The following is a 13,645-nucleotide window of genomic DNA, read 5'->3' as shown; positions in this document are numbered from 1 at the left end:
AACATATTGCAAGATCTGAATGTTGTTCTTGTAGGGCTTAAACCTTCAATGTGCTCTGCCATGCTAAGTCCCCTGTCAACATTTTCTGACACAAATCTGCTGTAAGACTCAGATTGCCACCAAGTATGCTGAAAAGGAGCATCTCTAGCTGAAATCCTAGTGTTGTTGGGCAAAGAAGGAAAACACAATAATGATACATTAAAAGATTATACCAAATAAAATTTCTTTTTTTTTTTTCTATTGCACCTCTAATTCTCCCTGAAATCATTTAATCATTTCTTTTTTTCATCCTTGGCAATTCTTCACTGAATTTTTCAAGTGCTTCTAATTATATGTAGGCAGTTGCCTCAAAATCAGGAGACATACTTGTGTGAGTACAATACTCATCTGAAACTCTGTGTTTCTTAGGAGAAGGGCATGATGATTTATCTATTGAAAAAGCACTGTGTTAAAAGCTGTAGAACTACAGCAAATTGTTATTCCTGAACAAGAGTCACGTGGAACAGCACAATGTGAAAGTAGCTCTGAGCAGAGTGTGTCTTAAGCAAGCATAATCATGCTAATGCTGTTCTTTAGTTGCAGAGGCTAAAAAAAATTACTGAACCCTACTTTATGTGTCAACCTGAAGGTAGTTATGGTACCATATGCTGCTTAACCTCGTCTAGTTTCAGTGGTAGTACCAGCATTTTTTGCAAAATCATGTGAAGAATAATGGAGACTTCTGGCTGATCTGGCTGTGAGAGCACATGGGCCTCTCGTGGTCTGGACCTTTATATACCCTGTGCTGTTCCTTATTTTGATTCTGCATATTTTTTGTTCAATGGCATTTTGGAACAACTTCAGTTTACTAGAACACATGGAAGGACTCAGATGTGTTTAATGCTACATCAGGATAGTGAATAGAAATTGAACATGACTGGCTTTTGGATTTCCATCTGTCTCTTAAAACTATTTATCATTCTGATACTCCTCTGAATCTATCATTGTCATTGGCTCACTATATTTTGGTTAAAAGTTTTAAAATGTTTATTGAAAGGAATGCTTTTCACTAAAATAAATAATCTCTCAAAGAAATCATGCCACCAAGTCTACCAGATGGGAAGAACGGGCACATTTGTGTAAAACACAGAGAAACTTCAAATATTACCACAAGAGATGTTGCTGTACTGGTTATTGTTCCCATGCAATTACACAGGTAGCTGGCAGCCAGATCTTTAGAAGTGGAAACATCAAACTGTTGGATTTCCTGCAATGTGACACAAACCCTTGGCCAAGAGAGGCATGGTAAAAATAGGTCGATCATTTACAAGCATCTAAAAGAAAATAAGAAAGTTGTTTAAAGAGTGATTTGATGACAGCAAGAAGGACAGAATCAGAAGCAAGGGAGCTATTCATACCGCTGATAATCATAAGTGCCAAACTGGCAAGCAGCCAAGGTGCCTACTAGGCAGGGATCAAAGACACATATGGTGAGTCTCAAACAACAAATAAGCCATAGAGTTCTGGCAAGCATTGCAGGCATAATATGCTCCAGCCTTGACGGAGAAGATGAGGGCTAAAGAAAAAACAACTGAGCTACCAATATTGGATGATACCTCAGGGAAAGCAAAGCTTTCATCATTTCAGCTTTATTGGAGAAAAATGCAGATAACTTCTCACATATGGTAGGTCTGGTTGATCTAAATTGATGGGAAGTATAACACGATGTTAGAAAAGATTCTTTACAGTTGTGGCAGTAAATCAGTGTTCCATTAGCAGCGGCATCATTCAGAGACAGCATTCTTCAGAGAGGTAGTAATAGATTTACTTTGCCAAAGTAAGGCTGCACCCCAGGTGATAGACACCTGGCATTTGAAACAGACATAATCAGGAAGAAAGTCCAAGTTACATCTTGCCAGATGTTGAATGCTGTTCTTTTCTATCCTTTCCCTAATTCAATCAGATAGCAGTGTTTTTGCCAACTAGGTCACAGTGTAAAACACGCAAATGACAACAACAACAATATTAATTTTATTCTAGTACTACTAAGCAGTATTAAATAAAAGGGGAATTCTGTGACCTTAGACCTAGTTTCATAATCACAGAAGTTCTTCATCTATACACAGAATCACAAAAGAAAGGACTTGTACCATAAGCTATGTTATTTTGTATTTATGAAGGACACTGCTTTTGACATCGGTAAGAATGGTACTCTGCAGCCTTTTGGGTGCTCTCCAAAGTGTCAGCTCTACATAGGTAAATGTAATTGTTATGAAGCTTATCAAAAACAAACAAACAAACAAAAAACAGAGAATTATGGCAGGAACTATTTATGGGTTACATTTTCCATTTGAGATATTTCTGTAAATGAAAACCAAATATGCCTTTTGTCTGACTCCATCTCTTAGGCTGTAAGTTCTTCGTCTCAGTGGCTTGACCTACTACGCAGCATTATCAGGAGAAGCAACGAGCCAATTCCTGAATGGATTCTCAAGATGCTATTATAATATTTAAGAAAATATTTCCTTTTCAGAGCAAATATTTTGCCTACCATTATGTAGCCTATGTTTCCATCTCTGTTTTTCACATAAATGCAGCTGGTATCTCCCTCTCCACCCATTTTTTTCTGCCAATAAATACTGATTTTATTATTTTTTTTTATATGGCGTATAAGCTGGAATAGGCAGTAACCTCTGATTTCCTTCCTCCCTTTATGCTATTAAGAAACAAAAAAGCAGTATTGACTGTCTGTGCGGCCAGACTTCTTGTTCTTCCAGTAAGCATTCCCTTCACATCACTTGGTACAAAGAGAAGCTTTAAATCATCCTTAAGAACTATTCACTGAATGATGACAGAGATGCTGAGATGACTTTTATGCTAGATCCATTTCTTCACAAGTACAGAGCATTTATTAGAGTTGAGTCAAAGTATGGCAAAATAATCACCTAGCAAGTGTATCTGCACTGCTTTCTGGGGCCAGTGCTTTCCAACAAGGAAAAAAAAAATAAAGATGCGCCTTTTCTGTTTTCTCATAGGCAACAATTATATTTTAAATATTTATTTCAGGAACAAATTAACCATATTTTACTATATGCATATGTATCTACTCACTATCAAGACCCACGCGTAACTACTCAGATGTAGATAGCTGTATTAGCTACATTTAATTAAATAAATCCTAATCCAGATAACATTATTAAGTCCATTACATTGTCACTTCATTCAACTCTATACCTGGTTTCTACTTTTGCAGACAGGGAAAGTCTCAAACCAGCATACTTGGCAAACATGTTGCTGGCTTCAGAGAAAGGGTCACCATCGAAGATAGAAGTGGACTGAACTTACAGCAGGATGATATCTACAAAATGAAATTGTCTATGTCAGGTTTTGTGATTTTGGTAAGAGATGGATAGAGGGTTTTTTGTTTGTTTTGTTTTTTTACGTGTAGTAAATTTGATTTAAATAATAGAATGCTATGTTTATTTGGAAACAACATGTGTAAGTTTATCATCCTAGTTTTTGTCAACATCCTGTTACAGAAAGGTGCAAATGAAATGCAAATAGGAATGCAATCTGCATATAGGGGTATATAATCTCATCGTATACCGCAAAAGATATGGTGCCAAACTTGATTGGTTGAGTGGTAATAGCTTTGAGGCAGGTAGATAAAAGAGATAAGTAAACAGTGTGTCCCTCCTGCAGGCTATCAGAGCTGGGTGCAGTTTCAGCATTAAGGGGAGGGAAGACAAGATGGAATAGGACAGGAGTGTTTCTGAGAAGCCCAGATAGTCCAAGGAACCAGGTACTTAGGCAATGAAACACAAGACAAATAGAGATTGATGAGTTGCTAACTTGATGGTTATTTTATTACAAACTGTAGGATCTAATAAACTAATATCTAATATGCATCTTCTCTATTTCAAACTTTTCTAGCAAGTGACAATGAATTAGACACCATCGAATAACGCACAAATATACATTGGCAATAAGAATCAAAAGTCAGATTTTAGTATTCTTTTTAGTTTTATTCTTCTAATTGCTATGTTCATATAAAAAAAAAAATATTTTGTGAGCATACACAGTATAACTATATTTGATTTTTTTGTTTAGGCATTGGCCATATAACTGTCTTTAAAACTGTTTTGGTGTGCACTGTTTGCTATGTCCCCGGCATTACAGTGTCCCAGAGCAACAGTAAGTTTATATTCTGGTACAGTGACTTGTCTGTTACTAGAACTTTTCTATTTCTTCTCTTTCACCAACATTACTCAACCTAGGACCAAAAATACAGGGAAAAAAAAAATCCAGTGCAGTACAAACTTGCCTCCTAACTTGCCAACCAAAAAGCAGGTGCCTCTGTAGGCAGAGGTGTTACTGAACAGACAAACATTATCTTCAAAGACCAGAGTTTACTGTGGTAGCTATATAAAACAGGAATCATTGATTCCAAGAGGATTAACATAGCATATTTTCAAAAACTTGAAATGTTCTAAACAACAATTACTGAAAAACACAATAGAAGATGACAGCTAAGTGGATCAATTTTGCTTTTCTGAAATCTAATGTCCAAAGCACAGTTTTAGTTGCATATTTCATTAAAAACATATTCCAAAACCAGAGTAAGGAGAGTTACTCCATGGACCTTTATTTTTTCCCACCTTTACTCAGAACTCTAAGAATGTGTAAGAACTTAAGCCCTAGGTATTAAATGTTGGAGATACACTTTGTTATAACACAGACTAAAGGTGTACACTTAGCCTCAGGAACATTTTTGTTGTTGTTTAGAGTGCTTAAAGACATGAACTTTCATTTAAAAAGATCTACCATCTACTTCTACAGCTACCATCTACTGAATACATTTGTACATGTGTATAACAGGATATATTTTGATATAATTTACAATTTTTATTTTTTTTAACTTTATGTTAATTCTGAATTTGCTAGGGTTCCAAAGTCTTTGTATTCTCTGTAAATTTTCCAAGCATTCTCTGAAGATTTTTATTGCATTCTTAAGTTAGTAATACATACTCAGTTCTATTAACTCCACTTTAAATTACTTTCACTCCAATTAAAAATACAGTGGTGGAAAAGACAGAAATAACACATATTGTGTAGACATTTTCTGTTCCTTAGAGCAAAATTTTGCATGGTAAAAAACATGCTTGCCAAGGTAGTCTCCTCATGTTTAATATGGCAGTGGTATTTTTCAATTTACTTCATATCATTTTGCCTAAACAATGTGTAATTAAAAATGCATATCACGGTAACGAAGTGCAGTTGTTAAACTATCAACATAGCAAAAGCTTTTGGACAAAATATGACTAAATAATGAAAAATAAATTGAAATAGTGTGTAATGGGGAAGAAAAACAAATATCACATGCACCATAATACAAAGTAATCTGAGATCATCAAGTAAATGTGTGCATCATTTATTTCTTCCATTTCTGTTTGTATTTAACTTCAGAGTCAGATTGCAGTTTTCAGCTGTGTCCTGTGATCTTAAATCCTCTTTGGTAGCATGCATAAGTTAAGACAAAGGATTGTATTTTTTGGCTTCAATAGCAAAAACTGAATCAAGCAAATGAATGCTGTAACTCTAGAGGAAAGGATCACATAGGAAACACTGGAATGATATTTACATTCAGAGATTCCCCTTTCAGCATAATGGTAGCAACAACAAGTTAAAATAAAACACTTGGAAAAACTGTAGGGTTTTTTATGTCTACTTTTTCACTGCACCACTAATGTAAGATGTTATCACATAAAAACTCATGTGCACTATTTCATATTGCTGTTGCAGTAACAAACACTTTCTTGAGTCCAAAGCATCTGAAACAAATGCATATCTGTAAGGAAAATAATACCCTTAAATGAAAATATTGATGCCATGTTGTGAAAGAGAACAACATTCTTTTTCATAACAAGAATGTCATTTGCAGTATCAGCTACTCCACTCTATCCTTAATGATTTCTTTCCCCCAGTTAAAAGACAATTTGCCTCCAAAGCAGATATTTGTATTACCAATGACAAGGGGATTTGTTTCACATAGAAGGTCTGGAGGGGTTTAAGGTCTGTGTGTCAGTCGTCTTACGGCAACACAGAAATTAGCTTTCTTAAGAAAATTAGCAATTTTCTAATCTTTCTGATCATAAAGAATGGTTTTAAAATGTAATAGTGTGCTCCTAGTACAGCAGTGTGCTGATTTTGGCTGGGGTGGCATTCTCTTCATGGTAGTTTGTATGGTGCAGTGTTTCAGGTTTGTGATGCAGACAGCGTTGATAACACACCCATGTTTTACCTATTACTGTATATATGGCATCATGCTCAGCAGTAAAAGCTGGCTGAAAGGAGGAAAAAGGGCAGATGTTTGGAGAGATGGTGTTTGTCTTCCCAAGAAACCACTACGTGTGATAAGTCTTGCTTCTCTGGAAGTCGCTGAACACCTGCCTGCCAATGGGAAGTAGTGAATTAATCCCTTGTTTTGCTTTGCTTAGTTCTGCAACTTTTGCTTTGCCTATTAAGCTGTCTTTAGCTCAACCCACAAGTTTTCTCCCTTTTACCCTTGCGATTCTCTCCTCCATCCCACTGAGGGGGAGTGAGCGAGTGGCTGCATGGTGCTCAGGTGCCTACCAGGGACAACAGATACAGCAGTCTGTCTGCAGAAAATTAAAATAGGTATGGATAGCACTAGTCAATTCCTACTTTAGGCATTTAAATTAGGCATTGCAACATTTATAAGACTTTAGAGCAATTTAGACTGCCTATTAGCTGCATATTTCTGCAGAGTCAGTGGAGAGAGCGAGGGGTCCACAACACTCTCAGGGAGTTATTTGGAGCAGCTTAGTTTTAGACTTGCTTCTCCACTGTAACGAAGGAAGCTTAGGTGGATCTTCTAGGCAGTGCAGCATGTCCACATAGTGAACAGGTAGCCAGTAAGCTTTGGTCAGCAGGAAACATCAAGCACAGAACAGCCATGAAGTTCCTGGCTCAGGGTTTGAGAAGCCTTGAGACTACTGAGCCCACACTTCCCATTTCCTAGGAGAGAATCCTAAATGCCAAACCAAATGTTGACACTGGATCACTGTACAGCCAGGAATTTGAGTAATAAGGAATTAAAAACAATGCATAGAGTATTTCTTTAAGTTCTACAGTGATACATTAGTTCTGACTTTTTTTTGACCTTTAAGTATTGCTGGTCCTAGTATGGAGAGACGCTTAAAGATCTATAACTCCCCTTGAGGATGACAGGTAAATAGACCTTTGGACTTAAGGCTATTCTTTACTGTTTTTGTAAAAAGCTTTTTTCCTCACCTGCTCATACAGAATTTCCATTAAATTTTTTGAGGTGTTTCACATGATGTTAAGGATCATGATTTGACACAATGCCTTGATTATTATAAATCAGATTTGTAATTCAAAGCTCAAGGAGAGCTATCAAAGATGTGCAGTACTATAGTGTTAATGGAGGTGGTTTGAGTTCTTACACTCCTCTTTCAGTGGGACCTCTGAGGAACAAAAAGGAAGGTAGCCATGGAGCACCAGAAGACCTAACACAAACAGCAGAGGCAGTATTGTATCCACAGAGGCAGTAGCACAGTGCTTAACAGAAAGAAAGAGAAGATTTAACTTGCTTTTTCAATGGGTCACAGAGAGACTTTGCCTCTTCCAGCCTCATTAGCATCCATTTCCTGCTTTTTGCCATAGTGTTGTCACTGCACATGTTGTCGGGACAATGAACTTGTGTTCCCATTGTAAACACAGTGGCATTTACCCATGGTAAATCTGTGCCTGAAGTAGTGACCACTGTATTTAAGTTGCCAAAGCTTTCCCATGACAGAAGTATGTCCAACTATTTCTAAAAGCACAGACATCTCCATGTCTTATAGTGTGACTTTGGAGCTTAGCAGTAGGACAGCCTGGAGTCAGGAACATGCCTTCTGTTGTTCTGGCGAACATCGATTTAATTTCTAAACTGTTGAGAAATGTTTTTTGTTTTTGTTTTTGTTTTGTTTTTGCTATGTTTTGCTTCTTTATGTTTGCTAGGGGCTAACAGCTAAGCAGTTTAATTTTTTGTTTGAGCAGATTTTGTTCTTGCATGTTGCTCTGGCATGGGAAACTGCTGATCCTACATCTGGAGCCCACACAACACAATTCCTGCCATTGTTCCACAACAAACAAACTCTCAAAGAGTGAAACTTAGTAAGTAAGACACTGGAAAACTGTTCTGGAATGTACATAAAACTTCATTCTTTAGGACTTCAGACAATCTCTTATTAGGTCTTAGGATGAGACCTCCTTAATAGAGAAATAATCCAACATCTGCCTACTGTAAGGGTTTTTTGCACCTTTGTCTAAAACATCTGGTGCTGGCTACCATCACAGACAGGATGTGGTGCTTCATAGATTAAATGTCTGATTCTTGTTTTTTATAGTAAGGGTAGAAAGGCCATAGAATGCTAATTCTCAGAATACTAGCTCTGAAGGTATTTTGTTGTGCCTGTGGACTATTTATTTCTACTAAAATAATGATGTCCAGCAAGAGATCATCCTGCTAACACATTGGAGGTTAATTATGATGACACAAAAATATAACAATACTTGCTTGCTTGTCTTGAGCTTAGCTGTATCCAGGCATAACATAAAACATTGTCCCTATCCCAATTTATCAAAATTCCCAAAGAAAGCAAAATATAGAAAGGGAAAGGTAATCAGAAAATAATCCTCTTTAAAAGCCTTTCATTGACAAAAATGATACATGAAAAATGATGCTTCTTTTAGACACAAATACCTAGGAACAAGTTGTAAACAAGGAATAAAAAGTCTCATTGTTTTCTGTTATCTGTGTCATGACTAGATTTTATGAATGAACACATGAAAGGGTAGATGCATTGCTGAAAACCTTTTAAGAAAACCAAGAAATAATCTCTGTTTTCTCTAGTTAGATCTCAGAGTGAATCATTTTTATGGCGTTTCAACAGTGATACGCTAGGAAGAGAATAAGATGGGACCTTCTAAAATGGAAGGAGATCAAAGTCAAGCCCTAAGAGTAGGGAAATAGGTGGAGTCCCCAAATCATGAGGCAGAGTTTTAACCAGAGAGGACACTAATGATATGTGCTAGTCATGACTCAGAGCAAGAGTGAATGAAGTCAGCAATCAATGAGATAGACATAATCAAAATAAGTGGCCTATGATTTTAAGTATTACATAAGCAACTCTACCAAAAATGGAAAATTAGAAAAGAAGGTGTTTCAGAAGTATCTTTATGAAAAACATTAATATGTCTTGCTTAAAAAGATTGTGTAGCTGCTCTGAGAGAAAAAGAGGAGGGGAATATAATTGAAAACATATTTCCTGAGGAATTATATCTGAAAACAGTGATTCAGCTTTTAAAACAAACTGCAAATTATATTCCCATCCCATTAAGAAAGCAAATGATTCCTTTGATTCTTAACACATGTCATCATGACAAAACAGAGAAGTATGACTTTTTAACCAAGGTTAAAATTGAGTATGTCACGTTTTTCCCTTATAGCATAAAAACAAGAATGAATTTCGTGGCAGGCAGAACATTTCAAAATGACAGAAATATTTTAATTTCAATACATATTTTGGGAACTCTCAACTAGTAGGGATTATTATCTTTGCATATCACAAAAGCTAAGAGTTTACCAGAATTCTAAGGACTAGTGACAACATGCATGAGAGGATAGCTAAGAACAAAAGGCTAAAAAATATAACAAGTATTTGTACAGTTGATGCTTGGAAGGATAGTTTTCCTTAAAGGCAGATTTAATTTTTGATCACTGCCTGATTTTATACGATAACCAATGGATTGTAGATCCTGAGACAGGTTACTTAGCAGATAGATCTAAGACTTGATGTATTTGTATCTTAATGTGTATGTAGAAGTATCTCAATATGTATCTTTGATGTGAACAAAACACATCATCCACATCAATATACAATTCTATTTATTTATTTCGATTAGCCAGCACCAGAATATTGATTGGGCTGTAATTTCAAAGACTTGATTGCTCCCTTTTATAGTGCCATAACTTAGCCCTTCCATCTCTACCACCACAAAAGATAAGGCTAGATACAATAGCTGAAATGATAGTAAGCATGACAACTTGAGCAACACTTATTCAGCTCTGATTTCACAATAGGTAACATGTCACCTAGCAACAGCAATACAAGGGCAAGAGAGATGATGTCAGAAAACAATAAAGTTGATGGATTTGTGGCTATGATGAAACCAACTTTCTCCTAAAGGGCTACCCAGCAGTAACTATATAAAGAATATCTAGGCAACAAGGGAAAACTGACTTCATACAAGATATGACCCAAGACTTTGATAGCAGTTCATCTTTTACAGGGCGCTGTGGGATAAGTAAGAAGTACACCCTATTGCTAGTGTAGCTGTGCAGGAGGAGGATTGTTGGCTAGAAGCTGATCGTTGGCTTGGCTCTCCTTCGTAGCTATTGCTGGTACGCTGGTCTGTACAGAGATATACCATAAAAGTCAGTTGTCACGACTTTTGCTGCCAAAACACAATGTTAATGCCAAAGGACTCTTTTTTTGGCATCAGAATCAGAATTGGGATTTTCCCTATGGGGGAAAAAAAAAAAAAAAAAAAAAAAAAAAAACTTTATTTTCCCCATACAATGAGAAATGCTGAAGTCCCGTGTAATGACATATTATTTGGCCTTCGTGCAGGTGTTGCATGTAGGATCTGGAGGAAGACAAGTGGCCAGGTGTTCCTTACTCCTCGTAACCTGGCCTACCCCAACATGTCCCCACTGATACATCCATAATAGATGCAAAGCACACCTTTCTATAAAGCACAATACTCTGTCACCCATACTTCCTTACTCATCACTGTATTAAAACCAGTTATAGCATTAAACATGAGAACTTATATGAAATTTCTGCCACAAAAGGCTCAAATATATCTTACAATATCAGTGAATGATGATCTGTACAGTGAAAAATAAGTGAACCCCATCATATCTACCCTGGAATTTCATACTGCTGCCTCTTACTGCAGTGTCTGAATGCTTCCCACATAGAATCAGTAACAACAGCAATGTCTTTACTGTAATAACGATAATGATAATAATGATGATGATGATAATAATAATAATAATAATAATAATAATAATAATAATATGATGATGATGATGATGATGATGATGATGATGATGATGATAAGATAGTCCCTTTGAGTTGGATTTTTTTTTTTTTGAGATGCAAGATTCTAGTCATTAATTTATTTTTTTTTATGGATATATAAATGCTAATACTGTTAGTGCTACTGTGGCTGTGATGGTTTAAGGATATGCACAAGTCTGTAGGCAGCAGCTACGTGTATATTTTTATTGAGATTAGTCAGTATATTTGAAAAAAGATCATTCTTTGGGCACATGAATCCCTCCAAAAGTGCTTCAACTTTTTTGCTACAGGGACAGGGAGGACTAGTTGAGAGATTTGGTGTTTTTATGAGAGAAGGACAAATAATGGTTATGAATATTGTTCTCCAGCAGTAAAGTTTCTTCAGAGAAGGATTTTGTTAGTGGAATGAAAAGTTTAACATTAGGAAAAGAAAAAGAAATCTGTTTTGTCTAGTCATACCAGATTATCTGGTAAGACAAGCACAAACCTTGGTTCCTCTGGAATATGATCCTGTAGATTTCCATGTGTTCCTGTTAATTTAATGCCTTGTATGTACTTTTACAGCTGGATTCATGAGCTGAAGCTGTTAAATTTAATTTCTAGCAAGCTAAATAGCTTATGGTCTAGTTTTATTATTCATATTTCTGAACCTTAAGCAATAAGACATTGCCTGTAGGGATGTGTTAAACCAACACATGACTAATCTGCCCCATGAGAGCATGAGTAAAGGAGGGGCCATGTATCCACAGCTGATCCCCAATGACTTTTTCTCATTATTCTTGCAGACAAAATAGTATCATTTTAAAATTAGTGCAATAATAGAGAATAAAGCTTGGTGACTAACCTGATGAACTGTTTAAAAAATTTAATAAAGCAAAACAAGACTGAAAGATAAAGTGGGCTGGAACGACTCTTCTTGGTATCATTCTTCACATCTGACAGAGTCACCTGCTGTGAAAGGAGATAAAGGACATTTCCCACTGAGATGTAAACTTTTTAGACCCTGATCTGCAAGTCGCCAAATGTGACAATCAGTCTGAGGTAGGCCTTGCTCACCAACAGGAATCTATTTTAAATTATTGTGGAATTTTGCAGACACATGCTGTTTTGGATACCTATATTAATCTTAATGATAAAGTATATTTTCTCAAATAAAGCTCCAGTCATTCTTTAAAGCAAGCATTCTCTCTTACGTTTTAACTCCACTTATGTATTCCTCAGCAAAATACCTTTTATGCATGTTTTTCTCATGAAAAATGACAGGCAAACTATGGATATGTTATTTGATCTATGATTTATGCTCCAAATTACAACTGCTTTCAATTTGATACACTTTTTTTAAGGCAAAGGCCTCCTTACATATCAAGCCTCCATCAGATGAATCCTTCAGAGACTTGCCACTCAAGTTTGAAGGATTTCAGCAAATTTGGCAGCCTTCGCTGAAGAGAGGCTCTGGCTGGTGATAACCATGGTGTGGCAGATCAGAAACAAAGTGCAATGGGGAGGCAATCTGGGGGTGGCTGCTTAGCACATGTCTGCAATTTATTTACTCTTACCAAGGTGCAGCCTGTTCTCCTGCATTGTAAACTGGCCTCTTACTGTGAGGCAAAAGCAACAAACCTGAAAACAGCAAACCACCATAGCATGTGAACAGTATAAAATTGATACCAAGCCTGAAATGTGTGTGTTTAATGTTAGCTTAATAAAATGCAACTGTACAACTGTGCTGCTTCAGGACTCTGTTTTGTGAGGTGCTGAGCACTACTAACTTAAGACACATAATATTTTTAAATGTGGAGCTATACAGAGCAAAAAGAAAGGCATTTCATTATGTTTCTGGTCTGGATACCCAAAATAACAGTGCTTGAATGAACACCCCAGAATCCTTATATGCTAGTTTTATATGAATGCTAATGAAAATTAAAAGGTCAGAGTTAAAAGCCTTCAACACCTCAAATGCCTGTACAGATTCAGTGTTACTGCCATTTCATTCTGTAGAACAACGCTATGTCAACTAAAAATACATTAGCTATATTGCTTAACATAAATTTAGAAACCTAAATAAATGTAGCAGCTCCCACATAGAAAGGATACATATTTATTCCAATTGGATTTCATAAGCATGTAACTTGAGGGATTATGCGCAATGTATACTAAATTGGAAGAAATAGTTCCTTCTCTATACGTGTGAAAATGTGCTAGATTTGTATTTCCAATAATATAATTTCTAATGAGAAAATTTGCATAAATACACACACACACACGTTGAAGTGTACCTTTTATTATTAATACTGAGACATGAATTTGCACAACATTCATGTATATTTCCACCAGCCTTTAAATATTGACATATTTACATCTCCAACATCTAAATTACGCACAGCGAACTATTTGATTGATGAGCAAAGCACCAGAAAACCAGTGAACCCTCCTTTATAAATATTTGCAACAATAAGTCTCTTTTATGGCTTCTTCACAATTATGTATCT

The 13,645-nt window shown here is 36.2% G+C and overlaps 1 protein-coding gene and 1 long non-coding RNA gene across 2 annotated transcripts in view; one reads left to right on the top strand and one right to left on the bottom strand.

Moving 5' to 3' along the window:
- Positions 1-13,645, bottom strand: part of HMGCLL1 (3-hydroxy-3-methylglutaryl-CoA lyase like 1) — a 234,821-nt gene that overhangs the window by 84,920 nt on the left and 136,256 nt on the right. The gene's annotated exons all lie outside the window — the stretch shown is intronic.
- Positions 444-12,880, top strand: LOC311435039. Its single transcript, XR_014691882.1, has 4 exons — positions 444-3,377; positions 8,065-8,181; positions 12,099-12,197; positions 12,500-12,880. It is a non-coding gene; the product is annotated as an uncharacterized lncRNA (long non-coding RNA).

The sequence above is a fragment of the Aythya ferina genome (genome assembly GCF_964211825.1).
Source record: "Aythya ferina genome assembly, chromosome: 3".
Taxonomy (NCBI): Eukaryota; Metazoa; Chordata; class Aves; order Anseriformes; family Anatidae; genus Aythya; species Aythya ferina.
The sequence above is the reverse complement of the archived record's forward strand: the minus strand, read 5'-3'. Positions and strand labels throughout refer to the sequence as shown.